Raw genomic sequence first — 13,040 nt, 5'->3', positions numbered from 1 at the left:
GGGGGGGGGGCGGGAAGGAGGGAGAGAGAAGCAGAGAGAGAGAAAGAGAGAGAGACAGAGAAATAGAGACACCAAACCACAGAGAGGGCAAGAGAGGGGAGGGAGGAGAGAGCAAGAGGGAGGGAAGAACAGAGAGAGAGAGAAATAATCTATGGATCCCAGGTGTAGACCTTGCCCCATTTTGTTACCAGTTGTTTCCAGAACTCCATGCTGAAGTATTTGGTGAGCTCTCTAGAATGGCACAGGGTAAGTGCTAGGCCCTGGCGAACCTGAAGCAGATTGGAGCGCCCTGGTTCTGAAGAATGGATGATACTCTAACAGGGCTGTAAAAGCCTCTCTGTGAAATTTGCTGCTCTCATCGCTTTATTTTTCTTCATCCTTCCTGATGAGTTCCGAAGTTTATGTTTGCTTTGCCTTCTTTATCCTTTTAAGGAAAATCTGGCCTTATGGAGAACTTTGTTTGGTCTCCTTAAGACTTTTTAGTGGACACAAATTAGTGTAAATGATTTCTCACTGATGTATGATCTCTCTTCTACTCACTTATCTGACGTAGGATTCCCCTCTGTATGCTATCAAGCAATGAGTCGTTACAACCTACACACACGTGCTTATTTCAAAGGATATCCATTTCCAACTATCAGCACCGAAGCCAACTTTCACCCGTTTAATTATGTACTATGTCTTCAGGTTTTCTGTTTTTTGTTGGTGGTGATTTTAATTTTCGAGACAGGGTTTCTCTGTGTAACAGTCCTGTCCTGGCTGTCCTGGAACTCACTCTGTAGATCAGGCTGGTCTCTTCCCCCCCCCCCCCCCCGAGTGCTGGAATTAAAGGTGTGCGCCACCACGGCCCCACTGGTAGCGGGCTTTTATCTCCCCATCACTCATGGTCGATGTTAGGAGCATAGGAAAGATCTCTGTGTTTGTGTTTAATGACGAGGGGCCTGTGTGTAGCTGACTCCCAGAGTCTCTGTGTTTCATGCTATTGCTAGTTCTCACCTGCACGCCTGCCTCCTTGATCGTCCAGACGTTCTCACAGTTTTTGTGTCGCTGCTGCTGCTGCTGCTGCTGCTGCTGTTTTGGTGGGGGTAGGATGGGCACAGATGTTTCCTGGTCACACTTCAGACAGAGAGTTTGGAGGCCAGAAAAGAATTCTAAGTCATACTTTACAAGTCATCACCCTGCCCCCACCCCAAATAATCTCAGCCAGTGTTCACAGCAGAGACTTAACAAAGCGCATCACCCGGCTTTGAACTCCACTGCCTTGTCAAGGCCTTCTTTTCCAAGGCAATGGATGACAGCCCTGAATCTCTGCTTCTCAGAGAAAAAAGACACCCATGCGCGCTCTTCTGCCGCCCCCTTTCCCTCTAACACGTTTATAGATCTGACATAGTTGCACTGAAGCCAATGTTGGTATCAGATTCCAAGTCTCGGGAAGAGACATTGGATACTTTAAAAATTTATAAATGCTCTTCTGGGATGCAAATTTCATAGGGACAGCTTTTGGGTCTAAAACAGACTATGCTCTTGACAGTGCAATTGTGAATTTTGCCTCCTGGGTGGCTTTGGAAGCCAAATCCCAAGACAGTTATTGTATGAGAACAGAATTGTTTTACCACCTAATAGTGAAGCCTCGGACATATTAATGAAGAAAAATTACTTAAAGTATAAAGTTTATTATCATATATGATTAAAAAATTATCATAGGGAATGAATTTCCATTTTTCCTCCTTCCCTCCCTCCTTCCCTCTGTCTTAGCCAAAAGACTAGCGTATATAATATATCTTATGAAATACCAGAGTCTATCTGTGGTCCTGCCTAATTGGCCTCTGTTCAGTCTGAGGACCTGGGACTTTATTGAACACGCCATGGTGCTAAGTGAACCGCTAAACAATAAAAGATAAGGATTTTGGTAAAGAGTTCTCACATGCCTTCCTGTCCTCTCCTCAAACCCCATGAAAATGACACTGAAGGAATTATGAAAACTAACCGGGACAAAGAGAAGAGGTGACAGTTCCTTTCCATCGCCAATGGGAGAACTCGCGCAGCTCTGGAAGCGGGGAAGCAACAGCAAACCAAGCAGCAACTGAGAAGGAGGGATGGGGACACACAGATGCCTAGATCTTGGGACGGGTATGCCATGAGGCCAGCCACATTGTACCATAGACATCTAAAAGCTACTAGGTAGATGAATAAACACACACACACACACACACACACACACACACACACACACTTTGTTAAAGGGACAGAGAAATAAATACACCAGATGTTTAGATTCATTATTTTACCTGAATAAAAAGACTTGAAAGCGATGTAACTATCTGGAGATAGGATTATGATATTAGATGAATAAGATGTTTTGAAAACAACAATACAGACAAGTAAGAGCCCTTTGCAGGTAGCACATCCCGAGATGAAAAGGAGGAAAAGCAAAAAGTTGGAGGTGTTTCAGGATAATGTGCCTTTTCAGCAGAATATATCAAAAGTTTGAGGGTCCTAACCAGGGCCAACTCAGCCTCCTTTTCTTTCTGGAATCCCGGGAGGCAGGTAGTCAAGTTTCATCCCCTGAGTAGCAAAGGGAGGGCTCCTTCTGTGGAAACACTGACCTATCTGGAACCTACAACCTTCAGAGAGCACACACATCACCTGGCTCAACATAAATTCTACACTGCAGGTAATAGCAAGAAAACACCATCACTTCTGGCTTTGTTTGAAGCGTGACTCTGACAGCCCCAGCAGGTGACCTCAGGTAATCTCACCAACCTGATCTTGAAATTTCCTTTAAATTAGAAAACTGAGTGTAGAGTTGTGATGAAGATGAAATGAGATCCATATGTAAAAGCTTCTAAGGGAGTTAGAGACACTTAATAAATAGCATCTTTTTTTCATTAGTTCATGGCAATCGATAATTATAGTAAAAGTGAGTCCTCTTGGAATAATTAAGTTACTCTGGCCCAGTAACCTTTGGCCGAATATTACTCTGAGAATATTATATTGGCTTGCTTTAGACTCTTACTAAGTGGCCTAGCTGTTGCCTGAGAAACAGTGATTTAAGCTAGACATATGGATTTCTGCCTAAGTGTGATAGATGAGGTAAGATAATACAGAGAAAAAGAGGGACGCTCAGGAAGCAGAAGGGAGGGGAATTGACTTTGGTTTTCTTCAGCGGGTGAGTGTCATTTTTCTTAGATTTGGCATCATGTCTTGTTTGATCACTTGGGATCTAGGTATCAAATACCACTGCATACTTCATAAAAGTAGCAGGTTTTGCAGAGGGATTTGAAAGGTTCAGAGCTAGGGAGGAAAGGAAGAGGTTGCTCTTGCCACCCGTTGCCAGCCTGGAGAAGAACAGCTATGACACAATGGGGTGCAGAATGAATTAGGATGAGGGAGAACAGTTGAGGACACGCACCGACATCCAAGCCCTGGCTAGTCAGCTTCCTTCAATGCCTCACAGCCTCAACCCTAACCCAAATAGCTGGCTTATGATGTAACTGTTTAAGGCCTCATTTGACAAATGAGGAAATACAAGCAGAGAGGCTAAATAATGATATGCCCGTGGTTGAAATCTTAGCAGAGCCAAGATTTGTGCCCAGGTGAGCCTTGCTTCCAAGTCCATCTCCTTTTCCTGTTCTTTCACTCTCTCTTTCCCAGGACATGATTCATCTTTATGAAATAAGTGCATGCAATCTTTTGTAAGGCATAATGGAGTGTATAAATCTAAGACATTTTAGGTATTATATCACATTTGAAAACCAAAAGACACTTAGAAGTCAGAGGAGCAGTGAAAGTCAGGCAACGCTAAATGCATTTAGTTTGCTTTCTGCTGGTGGGACAGGTTGGACAGACAAAGGGAATATGGGGCTGGAGTGGAGAGAAGTGGAGACAAATGGGAGGGGGTGAGTCTTGGTATTTCAAGAGAAAAGCATATAGTAATATTCTTTCTTGGCACTAGAAATTGCTGGTTTTAAGCATTTGTTTTCTCCATTACAAAATTGTATGAGCATAGCGTGATTTTTCTTAGATTCAAACTAAGTGTCCCAGATACTGCCTTAGCTTTTACCATGACAACACAACTTTGTGCCCTTTTTCTCTTCATCTGTAACCTTTAGCTTTTTTTTTTTTTTTATTAATAGCCTACAACCAGGTAAAACGCTGCATGCATGCACGTCACCCAATGAGCCACTGTCAAGGCCCATCCTGGCTCAGGTAAGCATCGACTGTGCTTTTCCAGCAAGCTCCTGGCTAAAGCCCATCTGACCCTGAGCCATCCCACAGCAAGAACAAACACTTCTGCTGTAAAATCAGGAATCTATACTTTTCAATCAACCTATCAGCTTGTGTTTAGCAAGTATGTGCTTTGTGAACTGTCCTGCGCAATAAACCAAAATACAAGCCTTAATTACGTTGCTTTCAGGATTTTTAAAATCTGAAGGTAATGTAAATGGCAGGGACAGTAGGATATTATATAGGGGAACTGTGAGACTCATCCATTGCTGGGGTAGGAGAAAGCATCATAGCAACACACTGCCTGCAATGAGAACTTCACAGTGGACACTTCTATCCAGAGCTGGGATGGGGCGTGGAGGAATCAGTTTTCTTATTTTAGAAGTATGGAAATGGTTTGGAGAGGTTCAATGACACACCTAAGTTCACCCCGCTAGTAAGCTGGCAGAGTTAGGAATTGAATCAGCTAAGTTCTGTGAGGGCGAGTAATCAGATGATCGTGATGGCACTATGATGGTGGTGGTAAGGGTGATCCTGAGGGTGATGATGGCACCGGGGGTGCTCACAGTAATGCTAACAAAGGATAAAAGACGGGAAAGACAGAGTAGGGACTTTCTCCCTTAAACAAAGCCCACCCCTGCTCTCTTTTTTGCTAGAGTAATTTGTTCTGGATGAAGGAGAAGGCTGAGTGACTTCAACCAATAAAGCTAGGACAAAGAGAGGGCCTGGGTCATCCCAATGTGCTCTTGGCATCTTTGGGTCTCCTCAGTGTGCCATACAGAGGATGGAAGGAAAAAAATCCACATTGCAACTCACAACCGAGGTTGCAAAAACACCCAGGAGTTTCACTGACTGCATCTGGCAAGCATTTCGTCTTCCCTTAAATAAAATAAATTCCCTTAATAAAGCCAATGGAGGCAGAGTTGGTGGCGGGGGTGAGGGGTAAAGAGGACAGGAATGATTTATGTCAGGGCGAGGAGGGGGCCTTGACGCCTCAGAACTACCTATTTAGAACTGCTCGATCTACAGCCAAGCTATACGCTGGTTTCCCTTTTTGTGCCAATCTTACATTTTAAAAAAATATAACTTTTATGAATATCATCATTAGTGCTATAAGCACAGGGAAGTATAAGTTAATTCTACAGTAAAGTGATTATTAAATCCATTAGTCATATACTGGGAATCCATAATTAACTTATTCTCCAGCATCAAGTAAATGATTCTACTGTGTGCTTTAAGAAAGCAATTGTTCACTAATATGCAAAATACAGCAGAACTATTAGATCATAAAGCCATGCAATCTTATAATTAAATTATAAATTTTACATATTTTAATAATGTGCTTTATATACTTTAATTGTTTTCTACGCAAGATTAAAAGGAGGTGCCATGGTTTTCCTCAGACATATTATATCTTGACCTGAACCATGCAATACTTAATAATAATTGATGGGTATCTACCAGGGATGGCAGCAGTCTTTCGGCGGTATCAGATATTTCTTCGGACGATTGCAGAGGGCGAGGATACAGGTGTGCATTCATTTTAGGTGGAGTTACAGCAATACCCCTGGGCTTCCTTTGTTTCCCCCTTTTGCTGTTATAACAGCCAATGGCATCCACATTCTCTTTGCAGGCCACACAAATGGACTGGCCCCCCACTCACACTGCCTTGGCTGTACATGTGGGTAAAGGCAACATGCACATTAAATTCTCTGCAGGGAACTGGTGCACCCGCATGAACAATCTATTGTGGTTATTGTACTCTGGATTAAATAATGATGCCATTATTTTCCATGTGCAGAATTAAATGTATTTGAAAGAACCACGGATCTGTGCTAAGGGGAACTGCTTCAGTTTTCTAAATCCTGACTGCTGCAGAGGGAACTGTACCATGGGTTTCCCTTTCTTTTCCCTTGGATAGCGCTAAACTCCCCCGGGCATGGTTACTCTGTCCCGGCCTGCTTTCCAGTTTCTGGAAGTAATGTCTAGAAGATGCCCTCTGCATGAGGGGAGTAAATGGTTCATTCATTCCTCCAGGCATTCAGCAAACACACTGAGGCTATACTGGAAGCTCAGCTTTGAGCTCAACATTAGAGGGACAGAGATGCAAAGGAGAAAGGTGTTATTTGACTTGAGCCCAGGGATAAGTCGATCACCCAGACTTATGTAGGACGTTAAGGATATTAGCTCACCAGACTTGCCTTCATAATGTAGCACACAGGTCAGGTGACTTGACAGAAAGTCACTTTCACAACTCTGGAGACTGAAGAGCCCAAGACCAAGGCTCTCCTGAGGCTTCCGTCCCTAGCTTTCTTTTTTTGTTTTGTTTTGTTTTGTTTTCGAGACAGGGTTTCTCTGTGGCTTTGGAGCCTGTCCTGGCACTAGCTCTGTAGACCAGGCTGGTCTCAAACTCACAGAGATCCGCCTGCCTCTGCCTCCCGAGTGCTGGGATTAAAGGCGTCGTCCCTAGCTTTCTGATGACTATCTTTTCCTTGTGTCTTTGTTTGATCTTTCCACTGTGTGGATCTGTGTCTAGATCTTCTCTTCACATAAGTTATAGATTTTTCTGTTTCTCTCTCCCAGGTAAGTTTCTCTGCCAAGGCCAGCCAGATCAAGCCAAACTGAAAAAAGTCTAACAGTAGGTTTATTGAACAAAGCAACTCCTGGGGGAGTCCACAGAGAACGTGGCCAGAGAAGTTGTGTGATCCAGGACAGGAAGGTTTTATAGATTGTAGGTGATGATGTGTCCACCACAAGCTGGGTTTGTGTCCAAGTATGGTCAAAAGCTGAAGGCTTAGGTAGGGGACTTGGGTGACTGGAGGCATCAGGGGAGGAAGTTGCAATGTTCACCAAGAATTCGGAACTGGATGTTGTGGCACCTTTCCTTTGTTTGGAGACTCTGAGCAGGTCTTGCCATCAAGACAGACCATAGAAAAATGAACATGTAGCTGAATAATGGCAGATACATCCACTTAAGGAAATAAATAATACATCCATTTAAGGAAATAAAGACAACTACATCTAAGAACAACAAACCCACCCCTTCCAGATTCCATGTGCCCTCCCTTTCCCCACCCCTTGCACACTCAGTCCAGCCATACTCAAGACAAATCACACTTTTGCCCTCTGTGTGAACTGTCTGTCCTTTTCACTTTCACCGGGGAAACCCTCCCCCTGAGGAATAGGCAGGAGCAGAGTTGTTACACTTGCCTTGGGAAGCAATCCCCACCCCTGCGCCCCACCCCCACCTATCCCAGGGCCCAACAGAGCTGGAGCATTTCTGCCAGTGCACTGCCAGTGACTGTAGTGTGCCTCGGCTCCTGACTGCCAGGATACCTTTCCACCCACGCTGCAATGCTAACAATAATTGTTCCATTTTATTGTGGTTATTCTTAAACTTAACTTGTAAAATCAATTTTGTCACAGGTATATATCGGAAGAAAATAGTTTGTATAGGTTTAGCATTAGCCATGATTCCAGGCATCTTCTGCAAGTCTTGTCACATATCTTGCAGAGTGTCAGGTCTCAAACCCAGGGCAAACAGCTGAGGTGCCCATTTAAAAGATCCAAGTGGATCTGGTCACTAGGTTCTCCCAGTATTCTTCAGTATCCACTTATTACACTGTAAGAGTTACCGGGTACAGCCAGAATGCCCTACTCCCTACCCTAAACTTCTCCAGCCCCGGGGCTGGGCTGCTCTTGCTGGAGTTGCCCTTCACTATTGTAAGCAATTTTGATTACCCAGCCTATTTTATTTACCCTTTACTCTTCTGGCTCTCCTCTTCCCCGCCCCCCCCGCCCAGCTCCCCCATACTGTCTTGCTAAAGGTTGTGCTCACTCTGGACTCTCCCAGATGTCCTCGTCGTCCCTGGTTGTGATCAACAGTAAACCGTTGCCTCTACCATACCTAGAAGCAGTCATTCCTTTTCACCTCCTTTTTTCCACTCACAGAGAAGCTTTCACTTTCTAAAGTCAATATCTTGGTACCTCCCTACTTAAAAATCTCAGACTTGAAAAAGGGGAATTATGATTTGAGCACAGATTATCACACACATATGGCTATTGTGCTCCAGGATCCGGAATGGGAAATGGGAGAAGTTATTATTGTAACCATTGCTCCTAGAAGTGCATCTGTTGATGTTTTCCCATTGCTTGGAGCAGTGTTCCTTGAAGAATGCTTCACCTGTCTCCAACTGGCGTTTCTGCTCTGAGCAAACTGTTACACCAAGCGCCTGAGTACTCGGAGAAGTGTCTGTGCTGTGAGAGCGGCTCCAAAAAGGCTGTTCAGGGAAGGCAAGCGTGTTAGCGTGTTTGGCCCTGGACATCCCAGGCTTTTCTCTGTCCAGGCAAATGGAGAAACTCAGAAAGCAGAAGGAAGCAGTGGGCTGTGGGATACTGCAGTGCTCTTTCAAAGGATTTAGTCTATTGCCCAGGGGAAGCTGTGCAGGCCAACGAAGGTCCACCATTTTGGCAAAATAGAAATGTGTAAAGAACTTGGGTCCTACCAGGCCTCCTTACTTGGATCGTCTTCCTCTGTGACTATCCAAACCAAACTTGGCTTCCCAAAACTGGCTGATGGAACATCATTTGTGAGTTTCGAACACAAAACCATTCTTTGTGGCAGCTCCAATATCGACACATGGGAGACATAGCTCCATCCTGTTTATATAACAGCACTTGATAGATAGTGGCTTCATAGTTGGATATTTATGAGAGCTTTCATTTCAAATAATATAGTTTTGGCCCATGGCAATGCTAAGGCTCTTACCTATTATTATGGAGAAGCTAAATCTTTAGGATATTGGAACTGTAACTGAGGGGTCCTTTAGATTTCCCCGGAAGAACACTGAAAGCTAATATTTTTGAAAGCAATGAAAGCTCTATTATAAAAGGTCTCATTGGGAGGTTATCTGTCCCTAAAACACGTAGGCTCCAAGAAGGTCAGATACATAAAAGAGCAACTTTCCATACTGGTTTTTAACTTTACGATTTCTATCCCATAACCAAGTAATTTAAAAGGCAGGGTAAAGTCTCTTGCTTTTTCTCATAGAAACTAAGAACCTTACCAGGCCCTCCAGCCAGGACCCAGTTCTGAGGAAAGCTGCTGCCAAAGTCCATTATTCATAGTTTAAGGACAATAGCCCTGGCTGTGTTAGGTAGAGGCCTATGCTGACAAATACTGCCCCATCCTAGAGGACTGTTATGCCCAGATCCGCAAGGTAACCCCCCCTCCCCAAACCACCAAGGAAACCGAGTCCCGTGTCTAAAAGCAAAGAACCTTTATTTTATTCATTTCGAGGAAGAAGGGGAGAGTCTAATTTACAACTGTGCAAATCACCAAAATACAGGTGGTTCTGCTTAAAGAAAGATTTATTTTTAGGTAATGTGTATGTGTGTTGGGAGGTACCATGTGCCTCTGAGTGTGGGTGCCTGTGGAGGTCAGAAGAGTTAGACCTCCTTGGAACCGGAGTTATAGGTGGCTTCTGGGCAGTCTTGTGTAGGTGCTGGGAACTGAAAGTCGATTCTCTGGAAGAGCAAGACATGCTCTGACCTGCTGAGCATCTCTCCATTCCATGGTACCACTTGTCAAAGCAGAACTAGGTGTCCAGCCCTACCACGCCGTGGGCTTGGAGTCTTCTACAGGCTGCATCAGGGTCACCTGCAAGCTCCATCCTCTGATGCAACCAAGTCCAGCACCTCATGCCAGGTGAGAGGTTAGGGGTCAAAGACTTAGAGTCAGACTGTAGCTTTCGTGTACCTTTTGTCTTATTATGTTTTAAGAAAGACTTACTTGTCAGTATCTCTTTAGTATCTAGACATTCAAAAAACCTCTGGTCCCAAATACATTTTTTAGGAAAGACTGTGTTTCAGTACTACCCAAAGCATGTTTCATTACAGTCCCAAGGTGGTTCTAATAGAATTCTCTTGTGCTCCTACATCACTGTGGTTTATGAAACAGAAGACATGAACTGCAAAGGACATATAAAAAGGCTTTCCTGAAAACTGAAAAATTGAACAAGAACTATTTCTCTCAGGACCCAGTTTTGGTAGGTGATATTTAGCAAAACCTTTCATAACGATTTGTTTGGCTTATTGTAAACTATAGGTTTGAACATTCAGTGCAAAACTTTACATTGGTTCTTGTCAGCCAGCAGCCTCATTTCCTTTTCCTACCTCCCTGCCCAAATGTCATCCCTTCTTCATTTACACAGGGTTTTTAAAGTGCTATGGTTTGTATATGGGTTAAGTGTGGCCACTAAAGTGAAGCTCGTCACCCAAGATTCTTTTGAGAAAGAGATTTATTTGGGAAGGATGAGTCCAGGAGAGTGGCTGTCTCTGTCAGAGGGATAAAAGACAATCTCCAACTGAACAGACACCATCCTGAAAACAAAATAAGAAACTTTTCCAACTGAACAGACAGGGAGGCTTATATAGGGCCTCTTAGGGGTAGAGTTTTCCCAGAGAGAAGAGGGATTAGTTAGTTTTCCCTGCTCAGTAATTGGTTAGTTTAGTTGGTCAGAAGCAGAGATGGCTCTGATTTCAGGGCCAAACTGTTTCTTTCACTGGTCTTTTTTAGCCTTTTGACTCTAATCTTAGGGCCAGGGCGTATTTCTTTCACTGGCTCTGATTCTAAGGACAAAAGTGTGTGTCTTTGCCACTGGTTTCAGAGTGTTTCTTTGGTCCTGGGTTCTTTCCCTGGCTCAGGTCTCAGATCCAGGGTGTGTTTCTTTCACTGGCTCAGGCCTCAGATCCAGGGTGTGTTTCTTTCACTGGCTCTGGGTTCAGAGTCAGGGTGCTCAGTGATTGGTTGGCTCCCTGCTCCAGTTGACCCTTTGACCCTACATAAAGACCATGTATTGGAAGCAAGACCTCAGTGTGACTGTATTGGAAGGTGGGATCTTTGCACAGAAGAGCCTGACAGGAAGTCCTTGGATAAACTGGGGAAACTGCTCTTGGAGACTAGTAAGGAGTCTTATGCTGGAATGAGAACAGGTTTTAATAAGAGTAAGGCCAAGCAAAGTCATTTTTTTTTTTTTTTGCTTTGCTTTGCTTTGATATAGAATTTCTTTGTACAGACTTGACTGTCCTGGAGCCAGCCCTGTAATCCAGGTTGGCCTTGAATTTACAGATATCCTCCTGCCTCTGCCTCCTGAGTGCTGGAATTAAAGCCCTGTGCTACCACAGTTTGGTGCTTCCTGCTTTGTGATGTGATCTAGTTCCTTAAAAGTGCTCCCACCCTAGCCCTCTACCATGACATGATACAAGGTGGGGACCTTGCCAGAGCCTCACCTTGCTGTTTGGACTTCCAGCACCCTTGATTATAAACCTCATTTCTCCAGAATGCTTGCCTGCTTTGGGTATTTTACTACAGTAACCCAAAACCAAACTAACACAAGTGCTTTCTTCCTAAGGACATCTGCATTTTTCTCCTGCAGCGAGGTGCAAGCAAAAAGATTGGACAGATAGGGCGGAGCATGTCTTTAACCCCATCACTTAGGAGGCAGAGGCAGGAGGATCTCTGTGAGTTTAAGCCAGTCCCTACATAGCAAGTTCTAGGACAGTCAGGACTTCATAAAGAGACACTATCTCAAAAAACAAAAAATCAAACAAAAAGATTACAAGTCTCCTAGAGTTCCTTGGGCAAAAAGTTCTCGCGAATTGGACCCCATTTCAACTTTGCACGTAGCGAGGCTGCTGTTTTATTTTCAGTAGAGCTAGTAAATACTTTTGTTGTTGCCGTTGATGTCATCTGTTTGTTTTAGAAGAGTTTGGGAATGCTGTGAATGAGGGTTAAAAGATTATTATGTAAAAATACAAAGGCGTGGGATGTGCAGTTTTGAGACTGACATACTAATTAGAAATTCTGGGAACTCTTCTCACTGTGAGTGGCACTAATTCTCTACTTCAGCTGTCAAGAGAACACAAATGGGTTTTATTTTAAGCCGTCAGACCGACTTTAGTGTTTGCTGAGCCTCAAAAACAGGGAGCATCTGGTTTTGAAAATAGGAACCTGGTGCTTGACACCCACTTTTTGTTTTTAAGATGCTCTTAAATTAAGAGGAGTGGAGCCCTTAGATGCCAACAAAAAAACAGTTAAACCGGAACCTGTGAGCTTTGTTTTGTTTTACCATAATGTGTCTTTTATTTTTATACAGCAAAAGTCCCAATAAAAGAGCCATCGTTTACCGCGCACCCAGCAGCATGCTCGGAGCCGCGGAGCAGCCTGCTCGGAGCCTCAGAGCAGCAAGTTCGGAGGGTCCCAAACATTTCACATCAGACGCGTTGTAGCACTGAAGCCCGTGAGGGTGTGTCCCCTTCTTTACAGAGAAGGAAATAAAGCTAAAAGAGGTAAAATCAGGCCGCACAACTTTTTGATGAAGGGCAGGACCCGGACTTAAACCCAAATGGACTCAGATCAATGGCTCCAGTCCACGGTTTGAGTTTCTCAGTCTCTTTGTTTTTTCATGTCAACCGATGAACTACTGCTTGGGTCCTTTAAGTTCAGGGAGCATGTCTAAGGAAAGAGAGGGAGGAGGAGATGTGCTCCTATTGTTTGCCTCCCTTTCGTTCTTATTATTGTCTAACTCAGATGCATATTTGGGGGACTTCTAACAACTTGCAAGAATTAGGTACATAAACGTCCGGATAGAATCCTAGTCCTAACAGACGAGGTTCTAATCCCAGCATGGTCACTTCCCGATTTATATAACCTTCTGCTCCTGCTTCCCTGTTTGCCAAATGTGTTAATGGTGTCTATCTTAGAGGGTTAGAGTCAGAACAAGAGATAGGAGGCATCGGGTATGTGGTTGACT

The sequence above is a fragment of the Alexandromys fortis genome, unplaced genomic scaffold (assembly GCF_014885135.2).
Source record: "Alexandromys fortis isolate MF-2015 unplaced genomic scaffold, M_Fortis_MF-2015_v1.1 scaffold_11, whole genome shotgun sequence".
In the NCBI taxonomy this organism is placed as follows: domain Eukaryota; kingdom Metazoa; phylum Chordata; class Mammalia; order Rodentia; family Cricetidae; genus Alexandromys; species Alexandromys fortis.
This window is presented reverse-complemented; position numbering follows the sequence as displayed.